General features: G+C 40.0%; 1 non-coding gene across 1 annotated transcript; it reads right to left on the bottom strand.

Moving 5' to 3' along the window:
• Nucleotides 1-15,694: 15,694 nt before the first annotated feature.
• LOC121516876 lies at nt 15,695-15,877 on the bottom strand. The gene has a single exon (XR_005992519.1). It is a non-coding gene; the product is annotated as a U2 spliceosomal RNA (small nuclear RNA).
• Between the last annotated feature and the right edge of the window lie 793 nt (nt 15,878-16,670).

Raw genomic sequence — 16,670 nt, 5'->3', positions numbered from 1 at the left:
ACACACCCTACATAATCTCATTTATTTGTTTGCAGCATTTCACGACCACCATCAGCAGTTTAGTCTGCATGAGGTTATATGAGGTAATGTAAAGCAAACCATTATTTGTTGAACTTTAGGGTGTGTTTTAATAGGGAGGGCTGTTAAAGTGAAAAACACACTGTTCAGTCCACATAGGCCTCTCTCTCTGTCTTTTTTGCCTTGAGTCAGCTCAGCTCTTTTAATTACAGGTTAATATTACATGAAGTTGAAAAGATGTAGAGCTCCCTCCTTTTCAATTTGTTTCTCTGTTTCTACCAGCACTAATACTTCCTCTACTATTGGATTTCTCAAGTGCTTGGTGGGGAAGTCTTTATGCAACACAACATGCATTAAAGGAACAATAGCAGGAAACTAAAAACATATATTTCCTTTTAGTCCTCTCCTGCCAAGTGGAGGAATCAATTGCATTCACTTTAGTTTGCTGAGATGGTGTTTTCTGCTCCTTACACTTTCATTTGTTTTACTTGCAACTTAAGATTTTTAAACAAGACTCTAGAGGCCTTTCTTCCAACTCTGCTCATGTGAAGTAAGTGGTAAAAAACTTAAAAATGTAAGTTATTATGGTAATAATATAGTACATGTCCTAGGGTTAGGTCAAGACAAACTTTTTCTTCAGAACACAAATCCAACCTGACCTCTCATCTTTTACTCACTATGGTTGGTAGTGATACCCAAGAGCACTAAATTTGATATTTAATGTGGAAAGTATCACTCCACCTGTATACTTGAATTCATTCACTGAGGTTTTCTCCTGGTTAAATAAAGGTTAAATGAAATAAATAAAATGCACCATGAGTGAAGTTGATGTCTCAGTTACAGAGGTCCCACCTATGGGGATAGTGTCATTATTTATCATGACAATGAAAGTTGCCTAGCACATTGAAATTAGTGAATTATTAACTACTGGTTCAGTGGGTCACTGATAGTCATTTTTAGTAATGGATGCAGTCAGTTTACTTTAGGTGAAATGGTAATATAAAGGAAAAATATTTTTCAGTCAGTACTATTTGATAAAGTAACAAGCAGTAACTTGTGACATTATGAGTTCTATGAACCTATTGGTGTTTATGGTGCACTAAAAACTTTAAGTATTGTACACGCAAAGTAGACTTAGCCTAAGTCCTGCAAACTTAAATTAACATTTGAATCTCACTTTTGAACACTTAAAATAATTGATTTTGAACTAGTAGTGAATACTTGAATGGTTCGTTTAGAAAAAGTACTGTACACTAAAAATAAACATGTTTGTTAAGTCTCAAGTTTACTTGTTATTTTTGAGGCAACGAGTTTCCATAATTTTTTTAAGTAAGCTCAGCTTATTTTGTTTGACAGTGTTCTGCAATAAAAGAATTTTAGAAGTTCTTCTTGAAAGCATTTCATATTCCTCACATCTAAATGCTGCTGTGGGATTTTTAAACGTGCAAAGCTGTGCTTGTTTTTAAGAAAAAAGTCAACGTGTGTTTACATTCATTTTGAAGCCTCTGCGCAAGTGACAGCTGACGTTGAAAGCATTCTGTTTTTGTGGGTTGTCAGTCCGTTCATCCATACATACACTATATGGACAAAAGTGTTTGGCCACAACAGTAAATTATTGAATTCAGATGTTTAATCAGACTCGTTGCCACAGGGTCTTCAGGTGTGGGAATGTGATGGATGCCACTTTTACAATATAAATGCTTCATCATAGACATTTTGGACAATGCTATGCTTCCAACTTTGTGGCAACAGTTTGAGGAAGGCCCTATATCGATGAGTTGGGATTGGACCTTTCAGAGCAGCAGGGCTCTGTGTCGGTTCCAGTTCCTGAACCTTATTTTGAACTAGCTAGTGCATTCAAAATGGAAAAAAGGGGCTTGTATCATGAAAAGTTGGGTCTTAGCTAGAGCAAAAAAAACATTTGGTTCTTCCTTGCGAACTTTGACATCATTAGTGGGTGTGTCATATTCTAGGTTGTGAAGATGAGGGAAAAATAGAGACAAGGTGGTCTGCTGAGGAGACAAAATCTTGCGTTGCAATCCGGGCATGGACAGAATTCCCAGTGAAGCTGGAGAGTAGTACAAGGAAAAGCAAGTTAAATGCCGAACATGCGGAAGACATGGCGAAGGCTGAATTCGCCTGAATGCCTGACCAAATAATTAATATACTCAAGAAACTGAAGAAGGAATACTGGGACAGCAGGAAAGACTTGGGCAAAAGTGAAGCCATTTTGCTGGTGTTGTGTTGACTTCCACCCGAGTAACCCATTTTGGTTCTGCTTAAACTGGTGTGAATGCGGGCTGGTTCGCCAGAGAGCACCAAGGTTCTGAGACTTCAGAACAGAACCTGGACCATGTCTGTCTGAAAGCACAATCATTGTCGGACTTGATGAAAGAATGAGCACAAATTTCCACAGAAACACTCTAAAATCTTGTGGAAAGCCCTCCAAGAAGTAACTTTGACATACAGTATGGATGACTTGACTAGAATTTAGAGATCAAGGCCAGTGAGTCTTGTGTTTATCTCTGCTCGTGCATGTGATATCTGAGGAATGCTTTGAGGTTTTTTCTTTTATTTTGCTCATTATCCACCACAACTTGAGGCTGAATGGCTTGCATTTGGGAAGTCATGAGTCAGCAACATTTACTGTAGGTCCAATTCGATAAGCTAATGTTCATTCCATGCTTACTTATCTGAGTCAGCTATTATAGCAGGCATGTCTGTCTCTGTGCTGTGGCAATGACACGTGATTTATGTGATTTATTACAGCTTAGTTTATCAGCTTGTCTCTAAAACTTGCTGCAGAAGCAGACATTCAACAGTTTTGTCAAGAGTCCTCAGTGGAGTTACACACTTTAGATGAACATGCACTTCATCACACACATGTGCACATTGAATGGGAGTTCATTATGTCTGTCTATAATTAGCAGTCGGTCGGAGAGGAAGCTATCTAGCTCATATTAACAGATGATTGAGCACCTGACAGTCACTGTGATTTATCAACTGGATATTACATTTCCATAATCCCATTCTGACCTGGTGTGTCTCTCTCTGTTGCTTTCTCACCTTCTTAATGGTATCTCTATCAACCACTCTTCCTTTTTTTGTATGATCCTCTCTTTCTGGATTCTATTTTAGCCAGCATAATCATAAAGGTAAATCTAGAAGCAAGAAAGAAAGAAAAACGTATCTAAGAATTGAAATCCATACTTTTCAGAGGTTTATGGTCAGTTAAAGCTGCCTCATCCACCACATACTGCTCCAATGAGAAAAAATCCTCTTTGCAGTTTAAAGAAATCATTAGAACTGACAGTCATAACACAGAAAATACCTGAACAGCAGGTTTTTGTTCCAAAGCAATTATTTGGCATGCATGCAGAGAATACAATAATGAGAAATGGATATAGAGAAAGGCTCCATTTGAACCCATTAGAAGACTCCTGCAGAACCTTAATTCATTTAACTTGAGGCAAAATGAGTCAGGCTTGTTAGATTGGGAGTATTTGTTAGGAAGTAGCTCCCTTTTCCCAGAGATTCATCCCTCCCTCTCTCACTCTTCAGCCCATAATAATCTTTCCAAGCCTCCGGGCAGAGCCCACCTTTAGGCTCGGAGATACGTGCTGCATGCTGATGCAGGCACAAAACTGTGTGTGTGTTTAAGTGTTTAAGATTTTAAACATGCTTGTGTGGTTATGTGTTTACAAATACTATGGACAATAACCAGCATGCACTGTAAGTGAAAACAGATGTACTGTTAGAGTATGTTTTCGTATTACCTTAATAAAGCAGATTTTTTTAAATGGTCAGTCATTATTATAGGTTAATTTAAGTTTATCTCAGTCAAAAACAGTTTACACAGAAAGTTAACTTGCAGTTTTTGGTCCACTGACATGTAAAACAGAGCTGAATTGCAGTACTTGCTCTGTACAGAGCACACTCTACAACTGCAGTATAGATAAATACTGCAGGGAAGGAGCAGGGGGCATAGGTCAGGGGGTGCTGGCACAAGCCCTATTCTGGCACAAGCTAGAGGACCCAAAAGCAGACTCAAACACCAAAAATAAGCTGAAAAACAAAAACTCACTTTCTAGATTTCTTATTTAAAACACTAAAAACTATGAGGCTGAAATAAATACCAATTTTCTGTTCACACATCTCAGAAAACAGAAGCTGGCTGTAACTTCTGCCATTCTAGCAGCTGCATGCTGTCAGCTCCTTAACCTGAGTAAGTTATTTATTAAAGATCTTCATTAGGTGTGCCGCATCAAACAAGACGAGTAGGCAGGAGTGCTGCCTGCCAGGGAAGTCAGACTGGGATCATGACATATTCTGCTTACAGAGCAACATTTTGACACACACATTTTCTAACAAAGCTATATAGACATCGTCCTCTATGCTGGAAACGAACCTGGCCCTTCTATTACTCTGTAATCGATTTCAGACTTTCATTGTTCATCGCTCAGCAGTTAAAGCTTTAATTTGGCCGATTGCACACTGATGGAAAAAAACTCCCACTCTGATCCTACCATTATAGATAATGCAAATACTGACTCCAACTTACGGGCCTTTACACTCACATGTAATGATTGAATAATTATTTATGTGACTGTAGGCAGCCAAATCAATAACTGTGAACATGAACATGTCTTGACTGAGGCAAAGGCATCAGAAACAAGAGAACCATACTTTCTATAGTCTAAGAAGAATAGCAGTTGCGCTGTGAGGTCGCTATGTCCTAAAAAGATACCACTTCCTGTATGCAGTGGATTCAGAAAGTATCCAGACCCCCTTCACTTTTCTCAGTTTTGTGGTTTATCAGCCTGGCACTCCCCCTCAGCTTTCACTTAGAGTTCCAAGCAGGCTTTAATGCATTTTGCACTGAGGAGAGCCCATACTGTATCAGTGAAGGGCTGTGATGGTTGTCCTTCTGGAACTTTGTCTCATCTTCACACAGGATCTCTGGAGCTCAGTCACGGTGACCAGAGGTTCTTGGTCTCCTCTTTTAGGCCTTTCCCCCCTGATCACTCAGCTGCATCACCACCAGCTCTTAGAAGAGTGCCAAACTTCTTCCATTAGAGAATGATGAAGAAACCTTCAGTACAGCATGATTTTTTGTAGCCATCCCCAGATCTGTGCCTTACAACAATCCTGTCTCTGAGCTCTGCAGGCAGTTTCTTTGACATCATGGCTTGGTTTTTGCTGTGATATGTATTGTCAGATGTTAGGGCTTATAGAGAGGTGTAAACTTGTCTGAATTTACATATTCAGAAAAGATGGTTGTCAGCTTATGTAACAACATTTGAAAACCTGCTTCACTGATATGAATTTTGGGTCCAGGATTGAACTCCAGGAGCAGCTACATAGTGGCTTATAAGTTTTAGATCCCATCATCAATCATGCTCTGTCATGAACTGACAATAACCAGTGCCCCAAGGAGCAGATTCCAATTTTTAGTAATACCCTGAATCAAGGGGTCAACATTCAACCACTTACAGCAGACACTTCACTGTCCGTGGGGGATTTGTGTTTGCCGACATATTGAATTGAGAGGTTTTTATTTTTTAGTGCTGTCATCTCTTCAGCTATTAAATCCATTGCCCATTGATCTGAAACAGTCTTAATGTAGACAAGTATGTTATATTTAGTCTAGGTCTTAAGATGAAAATGTTCCTTGATTTTAGTCAGATTTAACCTTTATAGTTTTAGTCTGGATTTTGGGGGGAAAAAAACAAAACACACAAAAAAAACAAAACAAAAAAAAAACAACATTTTAGCCCGGTTTCAGTCAACCAAATCCTTACATTTTAGTCTAAAATTTTAATAGAGGCATTTATTTTCTTTCAACTAATTTATCAGTCAAATTGTAAAACTAATCTAAATGTTAAACACTTATATTAATGCACTATAAATCCTTGAATTGGTTTTTAAAATATACTGATGGAAATACTGATATATCTTATATGTACAGTGAAGACATATCAGTCCAGCCGAAACATTTTCATCTCTTAGTGTTTTATCACAAAGATCTATTTTTAGCTAGTCTAAGTTTAGTCTTCTACATACAAATGGTAATCATCTAACAATTTCATTTTACACTGAGAAATTGAGAAATTTAATGTGGCGGTTAATTTGTCTCAAGTGACTGTGGTATAAAAACACCTCTACCTGGAAGGTCAATTAACTGGTTAATCAGTATTCCTGGCTACCATTACACTATGAAGACAAAATATAGGGCTTTTCCACTATTGATTTTGGCCGTGCCAAGCAAAACCAAGCCGTGCTGATTTGCATTTCCATCACCAGTTTGGCTGCGCCGAGCCGCGCTCAAATGACCCTGCTCATAAGCAGGCACTGAACATCCCCCAGAGTTCAGTTAAATCCATCATCAAGAAATGGAGTACATGTGTAAACTTGCCTCAATCAGGTTGTCCTCACAAACTGAGTGACTGTGCAAGACTAGTGAGAGGGACCACCAAGAGAGTATAAAAAAGCATCCTATTACAAATCACAGTGGATTGGAATCTTATATTGGTACAGCATCTAACACCCTCCTTAGCTCCTTGATTTATCAACAGAAGGAAGAAAATAAGAAAGAGGAGAGGGGCCGAGGTCTCAGATTAAATCTGTATCGATACACAAAAAAGAACACCTGCTGGGAAATTTAGTTGTGTATTTTGGTTTTAGTGTGCCACCCCAACATTGTCAGAGACCCCTATCTAGCTACCCCTATGAAAAATAGGGGGGCACCCCTGGGTGGATCATGTGATATGGAGCCGATATCAGTACCAAGGTTTGATTATGAATGCGGCTGAGTGGAGCAGATCTACAGGGCAGATTATGTTAGAGGTGAAATACGACTAATAATGTTAAAAAGACAAACTAATGTATGAACCGACCTCACCCTGGAGCAGATAGCAGCTGATGTTAATGATAAAAGCAGCAAGGGTAAAGTAGCACTCCAGTTCATGAGTCTGCTATCGTATGTGCATTTACATGTTAGTGTGTGAGGGGGGGGTTGCACACACAGATGGGATCATACATCAGGTGTGGTCACAGCCAGGACCCATTTTAGAAATGGCCCGGCAGGTTAAATACCATTAGACACACAATCGGTTTGAGGAAGGCTTTCAGAGTAATGGGCATCATACACCCTGTGCACTTTATGTCTCTTCTCAGTATTCATGTTGCACAGCATAAAGCTTTTTTCCTTCTATATTTTATGAACTGTTCAATGGCCACTCTGTTTCCTAACTATAATGTATGCGTCCTTTAGGCCTCCATGAAATTACACCCCATTCCATTCACATACACTTGAAACACACAAAAAACGGCCTTACCCACTCAGGGCTGAAGAGATAAACATATTATACCCACTTTGGCGGGGCTGTTATGATGTATGTTTGTGTGTGTCAGCAGTGTGGGTGAAAAGAGAGGAGAAGGTTACCAAGAGACAGAGACAGAGAGCCAGAGAGGAGAAAAGTAGTAAACGTCATTCAGGGCCATTCAGTGCTGGAAATTGGCTTTAAAAAGCCAGAGACCAAACTGTAGCCAGGGACACTTGTGAGGACCTTGGTTGACCTTACAGCAGAGGGGCCGTGATGATGATGGGATTCATCAGAGCACCTGAGTAATCCATCTGGGTACCTGCACACTGACAGAGGAAGAGAGAAGAAACAGCAGTCAGAACGTGGAGGACAAAATCAATGCTTTGGCAGAAAAGTGATAAAGGGGTTGTTTGTGTTGTTGTGACCTCCTGTACTTTGAACAAGCAGACATTTTATTCATTTATTTAACCAGGAATACCTCACTGAGATTAAAGCTATATTTTTCAAGAGTGTTCTAACCAAGTTAGACAGACATAGTTAGACAGTAAGATATCTCTTTCATTCCTTGCCATCCTCTCCGTCTCTTTTCTGCAGATGTTCTAAGCACACATTCTTAGTATATATTAGATTTATTTTGTTTCCTCCTGTTGCTGGAACGTTTCTGAAACGTGATGTTGGCATTGTGTTAAGCCTTATCCTCTTCCATACCTTTACACTGTCTGCATGTCGTCTGTGTGATATTTCCTTTAAATATGAAGCACATAGAGCTATTTCAAAACAACATTTCAGATCCTGTTGAGGAAAGCAGGGCTCCTTTTCTGTAAGGTATAAACACTGGCGAGAAGCGCTTTGGAATTGAGGTCCTGAGTGCTGCTAGCATAAGAAATACTAGCTGTGGACACCCAGCCTTACAAATGTGGAAATATTGCCATCTGTTGTCCTGTCTTATCTACCAGAGAAAGCAGAAAGGCATGCGGGAATTTAGACTGTGGGGAGTTACATTCAGCCATTTCAAACAAACAAGACAGCAGGCTGGCTAAATAGTTTTCATTCAATAAAACAAATAGAAAATTTGCAGGGAATTGTCAGAGCCTATTTAAGGCACCTGTGGCATGATAGCTGCTTTTCCCCTTTGTCTGTGCCTGATGGCTGCCACATGGTCTGAACTCTGAGTCTCCTTCCTGTTTTGCACTTGATTACCTGGTCATCTTGGTGTCCATTGATTTGAGTGGTGTAAAGTGTGCTCAAGGACATCTGGGTAAATGTACCTGAGCAGACACAGTCAGCTGCTGTTTTGTTCTGTTTTGGTGTGGTTAGCTTTGTTTCGCTTTAAGTTTAGCCCTTATCTGTTCAAAACATGTCAGCATTTTATTGAATTATTGTAATAAAAATAGTCCTTTTACCTTCAACCAACTGGTTTTATACCGTTTTAACCATTTCTTTTGCTTAACCCTTTCTTTCTTGTCTCCTACAGTGCAGTGGCTGCTGGCTAGCGGTGGAGGCTAGGCACTCTGGGTGGTTCCCTGCATCTTTTTGTTGTAGTGATAGACGCACTGGGACACAGTAGTCTGCACCTGTTTGCTGTGTTTGCAGTGAGTTCACAGTTGGTGGGTAAGTGCACTCCTTGGACACTTCCTTTGGTAGACTGCCTCCCTCTTGCTAGCTTCCACTAACTCCCCCTTCCCATTTTGTTAGTTTTAGTCATTTCGTCTGGAAGCGTATTATTAATCAGACTGATTGTGAAAGAGAATAAACTGTAGTAAAATTCTGATATATTCTTCCCATAACCCTGACTTGAAATTTATTGCCAATCACTAATTCCTCTTTCTCTCCACAGACATTTTCAGTTAGATAAATATATTTTGCAGATACAATTATAAATAAATTTCGATTTGCTTTTGAACCATGTCTCTGTTTTGCTTTTAGTGTTTTGAACGTGTGTTGGCCTTTTATGTTTAGAACTTGGTAAAACCCTAGGTGCTGTTGTTTGGCTTACATTAGTGCAAATCTGTTACAGCCCCTTATCCCACTTTGCCACACTACGTAAGTCCTAAAGTTCCCACTGAAGAGAGAGTGAAGTCAGCAGCATTTGAGCATCAGGAGTAAATCCACAGCACCCAGCATGCTAACGCTTTGGTTTCCAGAAAAAGTTGAAACTAAATGAGCATTGGACACTTTTAAGAGAAAGTTCAAAGACTTGGAGGCAGACACATTTGGCTGCAGATTAATTCACAAAATGGCTGATTCTGGTAAATAGCTGCTGCTTTAATTGTTGTGTGTGTACTTTTGCTGCAAATGGACTACATATCTTGTATTATGTTGTTTATGTCTGACTGTTTTTATGTCTGTCTGGAACTCTGTTCACTGCTGCTGTCTAGGTCAGGACCCAATCCCAGGCGGGACTCATCATTCAGTTAACCAATCAAACACTAAACAGGTGAACTTGACATCCAGGTAATCGGAGGGTTAGATGTCTGTCAGAAAATCACGGATCAGATTATGGAAATAGATCAGCTGTGATGCTGCTGACTGTTGTAGTAGGAAAAAAATAAGATGATGATAAACAACAGACATTGTTTTTTTTTTTTTTTGTTTTGTTTGTTTGTTTTTTAAACCTTCTAAAAGCACATATACCTACAACAGTAGCCTATAAAACATCCAACTTAAATTGTATGAAAATGTAAATTTTTTTTGACCATTTCAAATCTTGGCATTAAAAAAGAACACATATGTGCCTAATGGAGACATCAATCATATGCTACCTTGGCCCCAGATGTTTAACCCTAACCCTTCTGGTGCGCCCCTGAATTGAGACAATGTTAGTACTTGAAAAAAATAATAATAATAATAATTATATATATATATATATATATAACAAGATTAGCCATGTTTTCAATTTTTGCAGATATTTGAGTGCAAAAATCTAAATACAGTACCATTAAACAGCAGCCTTCTTGATCACGAGTGTTCTTTGTGTTTCTGAAAGTGCATTTCTTTAGAGAAAAGGCAAGCCAAGCTTTACACAATACCTGCGTTATATGTAAAGGTTAACTTTTATTGGTCAGTGTAACCATAGCACCTAACAACACCTGTGAACAGTGATTTCATGAATAATTTTCTAAGTAAGCTTTTTTTTCAACCATTCTAGGAGTAAAACAAGTCCTGTCTCTTTGAATAGCTTTTTCTCCTTCTCTTAAAGTCGTCTCTTGACTGCTCTCCTCCTCATATTCATGCAAACCGTGTGCACTCACAAACACAGGCTAATGCCCACTCATACCCAGGAAGCTCTCTCTCTTTCTTTCCGACAGGCTCTTTTCTGACTGACAGAGTATTAGGAAGTGTGTGATGGAAAGTGGGAGGGTGGAGGAAAAGAAGGAGGAGGGCAGGGGAGAGAGGGGTCACCTTGGGACCACTGGTTATTGACTGAAAAAGGGAAAAAGAAGCATTTATCTCATTTTTTGTTGTTATGTTATTCAAGGTCAAGCAGCAGAGAAAGAGCTCGCTCATTTGTTGCTTCACCACTATTACTACTCTTGTTGCCATACAGCTAGATTTATGATAGCTACACTCACCAATGTCGCCATGTCTGCAAGTAGACGTGACTGTATCTATTTATCAGGGGTATAAAGACACACTTCACCTTTGACACAATGAATGGAGATATATTCAATAAAGACACTCTTTTGTAAGATTTTGAATTTTGTCAAACTAATTAAATTGAGGTTAATTTGTGATACTTTTATTTCCATTCATATTAGTTCGTTATTATTTCTTTATTAAATTGACACATTTCTTAATATCAAAATTAAGAGATTTTTAACATAAATAAACAATCTTACCACAGACACCAAGTAAATGTTTCAATAGCACAAAGAAATACACCCTCTTAAGATAAACAGAGGAACAATCTGTTTCTGGCATGAGAGCACAACAGCTCTCAAAACACCATGAATTTGATCTGCAAATGACTTTTGTTATAAACCATGTCTGTATAGTCCTTGCTTTGTGCACTGAGGCACATTTATGTTAGAAAAGAAAAAATCTTTCCCCAAATTGTTGCCGAAAAGCTGTAATCATAGCATTTTCCAAATGTCTTTGTATGCCACATTAAGATTGCCTTTCACTGGAGCCCCATACCATTAACTCTCGCCCATCAACATTCACACAGTGCAGTCAGGCAGTCAAAGTTCCATCTGCCAAACACAGACCTGCCCAACAGACTGCCAAACATGGCCATGGGATTTGCCACTTCACGGAAGATGTTTCCACTGCTCCACAGTCCAGTGTCAGTGTACATACACTAAGGGTTCCCATATTTTGCCAGCCTGTCACCCCCAAAATAATGGTGAAACTGGGGACCCCACCTTCTCTTGAGGGGGATGAAATGCATTATGTTGCACGAAGCATCATGTACAAACATTTTAGGGTAACTTTTACTTAGATTTAAGCACACATATCACTTGATAACTATGCTTTTTTTATTTTAAGTTGGGCTCATTTTGTTTATTTATTTTCACAATAATATAAATATCAAATATCAAATGTATTATTTTGAATCATGTTGTAACCTTTGCTTAATAATGCACGCACACTTGGTCAAAGTTCACGGTACTTTAGTTAGAAAACTTAGTGCAGTTTACAGCAGCAATGACAACATTCAGGGGGTGCATCAACATAACAGACTGGATGAAACTTCAGTTCCCCTCTAAAGGTTCCAGGGTGCTGCCTAAGTCAGTAGCAGAAACTCTATCTATAACACTTCTCCCCCTTTAAGACAAAACAAATATGGCACAGGCAACAATAGCATAACTTGCTTATTATTATTATTTTCTTGATAACTCTAGCAGACACAGTCTAACCTTTAAAACACTTGCTGGAATTATAATTTGCTATGACCATAAACCTCCTTTTAGTGTAAAACAATAACACAAAAAATCTGTTCCTGTATAAACAATGTAAACATTTCAACTGTTATTTTCCCCCAACATCTTTCCCTTTATGTTTCTGTAACAGTTTATGAGGTCAGTCTTTCTGGAGGCCTGCTCTCCCTCTTTGATCTCCTTGGTTCTGCCTGTGTCTCAACAGACTCAGGGGCCAGTTGTTCTTGAGAGGTGGAAATTGGGGCAGAGGAAGGTGCAGGACCCTGCTCAGACTCTGCTGGTATCACGACACAGTCCATAGTGTCATTGACAGTGTTCTCCTGGGAAAAACTCTGTGTTCACACTGCCCTCAAGCAACACACTCTGCTGTCCCCCTTCCAACATCATGGCGAGCATGCACCTGATCCAGGTGCCTGCGAACTTGTGTATTGTCGCACCAGTCCACCACAACAGACACTGGACCTGTGCAGCTGAGAATGATACCCGGTAACCAGGGAGGTCCAGCAGCAAAGTTATCATACACAGGGTCCCCAGACTTAAAAAGTCTGCACTGGGCATAGTCCTCCTTTTTGCTTCACCTGTGACTGTGCCACCTTTCCTCCCACATCAGGCCGTAGCAGATCTAGAGTTGGGTTTCCTTCCCATTAACATCCCTGCCGGAGCAGCTCCTGTTGTGGTGTGTGGAGTGATCCTGTACTGGAACAGGAAACAAGAAAGCTTAGTTTCCAGAGTGAGTCCTGACATCGTTCTCAGTCCAGCCTTCAGTGTCCATACATAGTTCTGCTGAGCTGCTTGAGGCAGGGTGGTATTGCGCAGTGCTACATGTCGGATCCCATTTTCCTCCATGAACTCCTGGAAAACTGCACCTCTGAAGGTGGGACCATTGTCAGTCACGACCATGTAAGGCAGCCCATGTGTGGCAAAGATGCTTCTTAGTGTCTCTGTAGTGGCTGGGGCTACAATGTTTGACATAATGTGTGCTTCTAGTGATTTTGAATGAGCATCCACCAATACAAGGAAAATGTGACCCATTACTGGACCTGCAATGTCTAAATGTAACCTGGACAATGCTCAACTAGGCCACTCCCAGGGGTGAAGCAGAGCAGGTGCTGGTTTCTTCTGGTTACCTTGACACTGTGAACATGCTTTCACCTGTACCTCCAAGGCACTGTCTATTCCAGGCCATCACAAAAATGACTTGGCCGGGCTTTTCATACAGGAAACTCCTGGGTGGGCCATATGTAGCTCTTCAATGATCTGCTCTTGGCGTCGAAGCTGGACAACCCCTCTGGATCCCCACAGGATACAGCCATCATGGATGCTCAGCTCTTCCTGATGCTTTGCAAAGACGTTGAGCTCTTCCCGTTTAACTGTAGTTGGAACTGGGTCTCTTCCTGTCCATAGTCTTATTTGCTTTGCTGTTAAGAGAGAGTTAGCCAGTCTGTCCAGCAAAAACACAGTTTCTTGGGGTAAGTCTGTGTGAGCTGATGACTCTGGGAGGGGAAGGTGGCTGAAAGCATCGGCATTTGCATTTTCACTTCCTGCTTTATAAACAATACTGTATTAGTATGCTTGAGAGAGTTGACGCCCAGTTTTGCACTCTTGCTGATGCTGTAGGTGAAATGCCTTTTGACTCAACAAAAAGGCCCATTAATGGTTTGTGGTCAGTGAAAATAGTAAAAGAATGACCATACAGGTACTGGTGGAAACCCTTTACAGTGAAAACTACAGCCAGCCCCTCCTTTTCTACTCTATTTCGGCATCAGTCGGTCTTCTATTCACCGCTTACAACTTGTCCAAAATGCTGCTGCACGACTCCTCTGCAGACGTAAAAAACGAGATCATATCACACCCATATTAGCATCCCTACATTGGTTACCAGTTCAGTATTGAATCCCATACAAAATTCTCCTGTTTGTGTTTAAAGCCCTCCATGACCTCACTCCGAGCTACATCAAAGAACTCTTAGCACCCTACAGTACAGCTAGACCCCTCAGATCATCAGATCAAGGACTATTAACCATCCCAAAATCACACTGTAAACTTGGTGACAGGGCTTTTTTTCAGTAGCTGCTCCAACACTCTGAAATAACCAACCATCACATATACGATCAGCTGATTCTATGGACTGCTTCAAAAAACACTTAAAGACTCACTTTAATTCTCTTGCTTTTTCTGATAGTTAATTCCCCCTGGCTCTGTCTTTGTTTCTTCCTTGTTTTATGTTTGACCCATTCTGTGTGCATGTCCACTTTGGTACAAACTCTGTTTGTTTTGAAAGTGCTCTATAAATAAAGTTGACCTTGACCTTGATTTTCTCTAGCTGTGAGTACCCTTTTTCCGCTGCTGTGAGAGTGTGTGTTACGTACCCTATGGGCTTTTCCGATCCATCCTCCATGCGATGCGACAACACTGCCCCTACTCCATAGGGCGATGCATCACGGGAAAAAACAACAGCACTGTCTGGATCAAAATGCACCAGCAGTAGTGCTGAATGTAGCAGTGTTTTCACCTTTTTGAAAGCTGTCCTTTAAGCATGCTGCCAGTGCCATTTACTGTCTTTGTGCAGGAGCTGATAAGGTGGAGACAGGACAGAAGAGAGGTCAGGCAAAAACTTCCCGTAGTAGTTCACCAATCCCAAGAAAGACCTGAATTCTGCAATCTTCTTTGGACTTGAAACCAGGCTTGAATTAAATGAGCAGCAAATATTATTATTTCAACTTCATTTAATGATTCGAGCTCCAAGTTAAGCATAAGTTTGTTTTAAAACACAGAGAACAAGAACACACTCTGACTTGTAAAAAGAAAAAGAGAAATTCTTATGTGTATCATTAAACATCAACAATATATTGGGATTTGTTGCCAATTTTATCACCATTTCACAAAGTGCTTTAAGGCTGGATCATACCCCTGGCTATTTGGAGTGTTGTACTGTAACTAATTTCCTGACTACAAGAAGCCAGGATTAGCTTTGTGTTGTAGAGCATAAAGGCTAAGGGGAGAGGTAGAGGCACACAAGGTGTAGACATCTGGATTAACACTGGATTAAGTTGTATTGCAGGTCCTTCCAGGCCACTCCGTGTGCAAGTCACCTTACCCTGTTAGAGGTGGTGAGGTAAGTTATACCAGACCAAGAATTCCCTTGTAGCAATAATTCCACCAAATTTTTAACTACAAACCTATTTAGAATATTTGAATAGCCCATGCCACTTAAAAAATGAATGATTAGTCATTCATAAATGTTTCAAAGAGCAGGGAAAGCATATTTTTTTTAAGTTGTACACCACTCATTTTTGGTGAAAAATATCTATTACATAGTATAATGTCATGTAATATATGTAAGAAATAAAAAATACAAAAGCTATAATGATTTGAATATATTTTATAGACCTTGAAAATTACATGAACATCCTGGAACTTCTGGACTTCATAATATAACAGACAGACAAGAGAGCTAAACCGCTGTCACAAGAACAGTGCACCAGTCCTGGAGGTACTGCAACACCGGGGCAATGCATGGTGTGGACAGAGCAAGCCCCTCTTTCATCTCCCAGGTTCAAAAATCAATTTAATATGTGGTCCCCAGGTAGGGGAGAAAAGTTTATTGTCACTTAAATCAAAACAATCATACAATTACCCAAGGGGATAAAAGTTCAGTTTTCATTTGATACACATACACTTTCTGTTAAAACCCTTTTCTTTTTTAAAAAAAACACATATAAAACATGTTATAACTGGACTTAATGTGCTACATACTGCATTAAAAGACACAATAAATAGAAACATTGTTTAAAACACATCCAGTTACTTTGCTCTAGGGTTTACAGGTAAAATTTTAAAATTTCCAAGTGTACATGTTTCTTTGTTATATTACAGTGTCGTTTTTATTTAAAATGGAGTGCATGTGCTCTTCTTTGTCCTGGGTCGTTGTTGTGCAGGAGCGCAGCGAGCCCCTACCAAAACTACTCAATCTGCTCTCCCAAGCAGATGTGGTCTCTCAGGAGGACCTGACTGCAGTGTGCAGTTCAGGGCGGAGCTCAACGCCAATCAACGTTGGCATTCCATTGGCTGAGTTGGAGCTCAACGTTGTTAGCGGTATTTAGAAAGTTATTTACTGATTTGCGGTATTTAGAAAGGTATTTACTGTTTTGGAGTTTATGTAGATGAGTGGAAATATAGGCGTTTTTTAGCTGATTGGGGGGGGGGGTTTTGGAAAAGAGTAGGGGGGAGACTGGGAGAGAGACAAAAAAACGAAGTTTCAGCTGTTAGTGGATGAGAGGAGGGAGACAGCTGGATATGGTCAGGAGTAGATGATTGTTTGTAGACAAGATATGAAAGTCAGTCGTAATAGTAACAGTCAGCCTCCTTACTTCTAAGATCCGCGCAGCTCTAAACTCTCCTTATGAATATTAGAGGATGCTACGTTAAAGCACGTTAGAACTTACGT

Source organism: Cheilinus undulatus, linkage group 10, assembly GCF_018320785.1.
Source record: "Cheilinus undulatus linkage group 10, ASM1832078v1, whole genome shotgun sequence".
NCBI lineage: Eukaryota > Metazoa > Chordata > Actinopteri > Labriformes > Labridae > Cheilinus > Cheilinus undulatus.
The sequence above is the reverse complement of the archived record's forward strand: the minus strand, read 5'-3'. Positions and strand labels throughout refer to the sequence as shown.